Below are 5957 nucleotides of genomic sequence, written 5' to 3' on the forward strand. Positions count from 1 at the left end.
CCACGATTCTGTGATACTCTCCACCCAGTAAATAGAATCTATTATGCTGCGTGGTGGCAGGAGGCAGGACCAGAAACTGAAAAGTGGGAGGGTCTGGCAGATACTGCAAATCTGGACTAAAAAAAGGTCAAACCAAATGGACAGAGAGAAAGAGTCTGTTGGGCCCGCCCTGAGGCTGGGGTGAGAGCTAGCAGGTGAGTCACTCATGAACAGGGCCACACCACAGTGTCCCAGGGGAGAGCCTGCTTGTTCTCTGCCCGGCTTTAAATTTGTGTGTGGTGGTGGTGGTGGGGGCGAGGGGTGGCAGTGAGGTGGTCCCAGATTCACAGGCCGCATGAGGACATCTGGTGGACACAGAGATGCCCAGTTGCTTCACGAATGCAACAGCACTTCTAGTGGCCGAGCCAATAGCTGCTGCAATGAGTTTATTCTTTTCATTTCTACCAGCCAGTCTCTGACCATTCCTTAGACTAGGGATGGTTGTCAGGAGGAGAAATTGTCACAAACAAGAATGAAGTCAAACTTAATCATTCTATCACTAACGAAACCTAGGCCATAATCATGAGCTTTAGAGGCAGGATCAAGACCAGGTCACAGAAGATAACAAGGTGCTTGTCGTCTATCACACAGAGCACAGGGAGGCATTCTAAGAGAAGCTGGTCTGCAGATTTCACATTCAGGCCCTTTTCAGGAATTCTACTCCACATACGCAGCTCCCTAACTGAGGGCAGAATATCCTTTACACTTAACTGCTCTCCTAAAATCAACTCAAACTGACTCGTCTCATATTGTTAAACCAAATGGGATACATACTTTTTCTCCTGTTTGCCCCATCCTGACCAGTGGGAGAGGCAGGGAGAAGTACTTGCACAGATGCCAGCCCTCTACGTAGTTGACTTGCACAGATGCCAGCCCTCTACGTAGTTGAAAATCCGAGTATAACTTTTGATCCCCCCAAAGCTTAACTACTTCTGTGTTGTTGACTGGAAACCTCACCAATAATAAACAAGCGATTAACACATATTTTGTATGTCATTTGTATTATGTACCGTATTCTTACAATAAAGTTAATTAGAGAAAAGAAAATAATATTAAGAAAATCATAAAGAAGAGAAAATACATTTATAGTACGTATTTTTAAAATTCCACATGTAAGTGGACCTGTGTAGTTCAAACCCATGTTGTTCAAGGGTCAGCTGCATATTATAGTACACAGTTCAGGCTTCAGGGACCTTGGATCTGGTCTTGACTTTGTCACTTGTTATCGGTCTGCTTTGGGCAAATATCTAACCCTTTTGAGTCTCAGTTTCCTTATCCACTCACTGGGGATAACAATTCCTACCACTATGTGTTGTTGTGAGAATTAAAATGAATGCCTATAAAATGCCTGATATAACGTTTGGCACAGAATAGATACCCAATAAGCAATGTTTCTTATCATGTCTTATGAGTCTACTGCTTCTTCGACTGTGCACGTGAAATGGAGTGTGCCTGTGGCTCATTCTAGTCTAGTGCACGGCATGAGCAAGTATTAAAGAATCGAGCTGGCAGGGTTCCCACGTGCCTTAGCTGCCTTATTTGTCTTCTCTGAACACGAGGAATTCTGTTTGGAATCTGACACCAGGAAAACAGGACGGAGCACAGAGCAGACAAACGTGGCCCCGCGGTTCAGCCACAGTTTTCAGGCACAGCATCAGAGCACTTCCCGCCGGGGTGCAGCCGGCCACTCCAGCATGGGCAGCTGCCATTCTACTGACTGACATCTTATGACTATGACTGTTTCTGGTTCACAGAGAGAACTGGCAGCCGGGAGAGACAAGTAGATGCGGGCACACAGAGATGGGCTTATTTAACGCACTCTGGGATGAGAGAAACCGAGGTACAGATGACAGACTGATGAACACACAGAGAAATCATGTCTGTAGGACTCCTCGATGGATCGCTTTCAGCTTAATGTTTCATGATCGTATCAAGATGTTCAGCAAGCAGAATCAGCCCTCATTGCAAATGGTTGTTGAGGATGATGCCATAGGCTTAAGAGAAGGAAATAGAGAGCACGAGGGAGACAGTGAGGTGGGGAAGGAGAAAGCGGGGAGAGGAAGAAGAAGAAGGAGGAAAATAGGAAGAGGAGGGGGAGGAGGAAAGGAAGAAACAAAAAGGGAAGAGAAATGTTCAGAACCAATTCTAATGTTTAAATGTGCACCCCCCCCATTCATATGTCAAAATCCTAACCACCAAAGAAGATGCTATTCGGAAGTGGGTTTGGGGGAGGTAATTAAGTCTTGAGGGTAGAGATCTCATGAATGGGATCAGTGCCCTTATAAAGAGACCCCAGAGAGCTCCCTCCTCTCTCCCGCCATGCGAGGGACACAGGGAAAAGGTGCCAACTGTGAAAGAGGAAGTGGGCTCTAACCAGACACCAAATCTGCTGGTGCTCTGATCTTGGACTTCCAGCCTCCAGGACTGTGAGAAATAAGTTTCTGTTGTTTATAAGCCACTCAATCTGTGGATTTTGTTAGAGTAACCCCAATGGACTAAGGCAGTGAGATACATTCTTTCCAGAGTCCTGGAGTCTGGAGCCTGTGTAAGTGAACAGGACAGTGCCAAGATGATCTAATAGGACTCTTCTCCCTGCCCCTCATGAAGGCCTTGGATTGTCTAGCTGTCGCAGGAAGAGCCAGGCCAGCTGAGGCCAAGAGTTCTGCAGCTGAACCCCACCTGTGGCACACTCCCACCTTAGGACAACCTCATCACACTTTCTCTGTGTAGGACCCACTCGTTTCTCCTTGGGCCCGACCTCAGCTTTCTGAGCCAGTTTAACCCTGTAGGAATTTCTGCATCCTTGCGAGTCAGGGCTCAGGGGGCTGAAGGAGTTGGATTATTTTTGCAATTGTCCAAGAGAGAAAAACGAACTGTTGGCAGTTAGGAGGGAACAGCACCTCAGAGTGGCTGTATAAAATCCTCTCAACCTCCACCCCACCCCCAATCGACCCTTCTTACCCTGAAATCTAGCCACGCAAACAACTCAGACCTCTGGGACTTCAGAGTCTAAAAGAAATCAGGCAGAGAGGCTAAGTTTAAAATACAGTTTAGACCCAAACTTTTGAACATCAAAGTCCTTCTAAACTATGTCTTTACAAAAGGCTTCTCGCTATCAAAAGAACCATTAGATTTTTAAAACGCATTGACATACAAACATGCCCACACAAATACATCCAGTACTTGCAAAATACTAGGTTCTGAGCTAGATAATTGTTCTTGTGTGATCTAACTCAAATGTTAGAAGGGAGTAGAGAAATGTTTAATAAATCCGGTCAGGTGTACCTATTTGCAGGCCCTAGAATGCATAGATTCTTTAATCTTTCCCTAAATGTAGTGATTCTATCCCTCAGTATCCATTCCTCTACCTAGAATTGGTGTCCCTCATTCCTCATGCAAACCGCCACTCTGACACTTAACCCGAAGGGCAAGTTCTCTCCTACTAGAGTCCAAGCCCCGTGAGGTGAGAGATGGTGTCCATTCCCGGAAATGTTCCCAGTGCCCCAACCAGGGCTGGAACCCAGTGGGTACCCACTGATGCATGAGTCAGTGAGCACATGAATGAATGAATGAGCACACGTTTTTATAAACCCTGTGCTTCGTTTCTTCTGTTAAAGAAGAAACAGGAGGAAAACAAGCTAAGTCAGGAATGTCAGGAATGCCCTGGATGGATGGCTGGTAATGGGGTGGGTGGTTTGAGAGCTGGGCCATTGCCCTCTCCCATCCTTGGAAGGAGCTTGATGGGGCTCTCTCCCCATTATTAACGGGCCTGGGTGATGACCACTCATCTTTTCTAAGGAGCTAAAACAGGGTAGTAAATTACTCCATCTTTATTTTCAGCAAGGGGCAAATTTTGTGATGTCCTTTCTGCAGATGGCGAGGCGGAGGCGCCTGAGAGGTCACTTCCCCAGGTGTATCGGCAACTCGGCAGCTCGCACGGAAACCCGGCTGCCAGTCTGGAACTTGTCATTCCCTTCCAGGCCTGAGCTTGGCAGCAAGGTGCATAAGAATGTTTTCCATTCATTACTGTCACTTGGGGAAATTCCGCCACTTGCCCCACCTTCCCCCAAGGCAGCTGGGGTGTTTGCACCTGGGTGTCTGGAATGTGTGTGCATCAAGAGAGGGCAGAGCAAGAAAAGGATCTCAGCGCATTTCTGGGCCTCGAATTCCTATCGTGGCACAATGGTCCCTCCTGATGGCTTGAGCAAGGCAGTGAGAATTTAGGCCCCCTCTGGCCTGAGGCCCGGTATAGGCCGGAAACTCTCCTGTGTGTCCTGTCTGGAAGGCCATTTGGGCTGCAGTGTAGGGGCCAGGGCTGAGGCAAGGCCAGAGTCTGTGGGGAAGAAATGGGCTAAGGGGGAGGGCCTGCCAGACCCCGGCCTGTTTGCTCAGCACAGAGCCCCATTCCAGGGCTAGTCCAGGGCCAAAATTTTCAGAGCCTTTAGTTTTAATTTTTTGAAATTAAAAAACAGGAAAATTTGAAAAACGGAAAAAATCAAAAAGTTCAAAAAGAACAATCATTTATATTCCCACCACCTATAATTAACTATTATTGTATTTCAGCTTATTGCTTCTCGGTTTTTCCATACTGTGTATTGTCTTAAGAAGTATATTAATTGTTAGTAAATTGATTCTTTTGTTAAAAAGATTAGAATATTATAGGTAAGGCTAAGTCTCTTTTGACCAGCCCCTGCAACTCCCCTCCTCCCCAGAAACAGTCACTGCTATGAGTTTGGGGTGTATGTTCTTTATTCATTTATTTTATGCACATGAATACAGAAAACACACACAGAGTTTCGTTTTGTATTTATTCCTAATGGTATAATCCTGTATGTATTGCTCTACCATTTGCCTTTTTCCTCCCCAGCAGGTGCTTGATGTTGATACACGCGGCTCTGAGCCACGTCAGTGACCCGCCCCCTTCCAGTCACAGTGGCACAGCGTTAACCTCGCTTACCTGGGCTTCTCCATCGTAGGTTCTTAGAGGCGACACTGAGGGTGACTGGGCCTTTTCCTTTTTGCTAGATACTGACAGATTTCTCTCCCTTTAATAATGTCGCTATTTATATCCCAACCAGTAGGACCCGGTTACCCATTAACCAAGACAGCTCCTGGTATGCTGACTTTTTGTGTATCATGGGGGAGAACAGTACCTCACTGTGGCTTTTCATTTCTCTGGTTACCAAGGAGGTTAAACATATAATTTTTTTTTTTCTATATGGATGCTCAAGTGCGCCAACATCATTTATTGAATTATTTATTCTTTCTCCCCTGGGTAAAAATGCCAGCATTTTAATATAGTTGATTTCCATGTGTGTACCGATCATTCCATTCAATTATACTAATCTAGTTGTCTACCGCTGAATCCAGTCAATACTATACCGTTTTAATTACTATAGCTTAAAATATATTGGTGCCTGTCATAGTTGTTTAGAGCTGCTATAACCATTGACTGGACAGCTTAAACAACAAACACTTATTTCTCACAGTTCTAGAGGCTGGAAGCCCAAGATTAAGGTGCTGCAGATCCAGCGTCTGGTGAGAGCTTACTTCTCGGTTTGCAGACAACCGCCTTCTTGGGTCCTCACATGGCAAAAAGAGAATAATTTCTCTTCCTTGCTTATCAGAAGGGCGCTAATGACACCCCGAAGGCTCCACCCTCATGACTGTAGTCACCTCCCAAAGGCCCTGTCTCCTCATACCATCACATTTCAACATATGAATTTGGGGGCGGACACAAACATTCAGCCCATAACAGTGACAATATAGTTTTGCTAATTAATCCTTAATAGGAATTCTGTGAGAGTACGTATTATTCTTTTCATAGATGAGGAAATTGAAGCCCAGATTGCTAAAATGATTTGTCCATGGCCTATCTCACCCAGTACCCAAGGCTGAAAGGAGTTTCAAACGTGGCC

General features: G+C 45.7%; 1 long non-coding RNA gene across 1 annotated transcript; it reads right to left on the minus strand.

Moving 5' to 3' along the window:
- Nucleotides 1-1859: 1859 nt before the first annotated feature.
- LOC111739127 lies at nt 1860-5092 on the minus strand. The gene is made up of 3 exons (XR_002780141.1): nt 4997-5092; nt 3001-3048; nt 1860-2033 (listed from the first exon to the last, which is right to left on the minus strand). It is a non-coding gene; the product is annotated as an uncharacterized LOC111739127 (long non-coding RNA).
- Between the last annotated feature and the right edge of the window lie 865 nt (nt 5093-5957).

The sequence above is a fragment of the Pteropus vampyrus genome, unplaced genomic scaffold (assembly GCF_000151845.1).
Source record: "Pteropus vampyrus isolate Shadow unplaced genomic scaffold, Pvam_2.0 Scaffold47, whole genome shotgun sequence".
Lineage (NCBI taxonomy): Eukaryota > Metazoa > Chordata > Mammalia > Chiroptera > Pteropodidae > Pteropus > Pteropus vampyrus.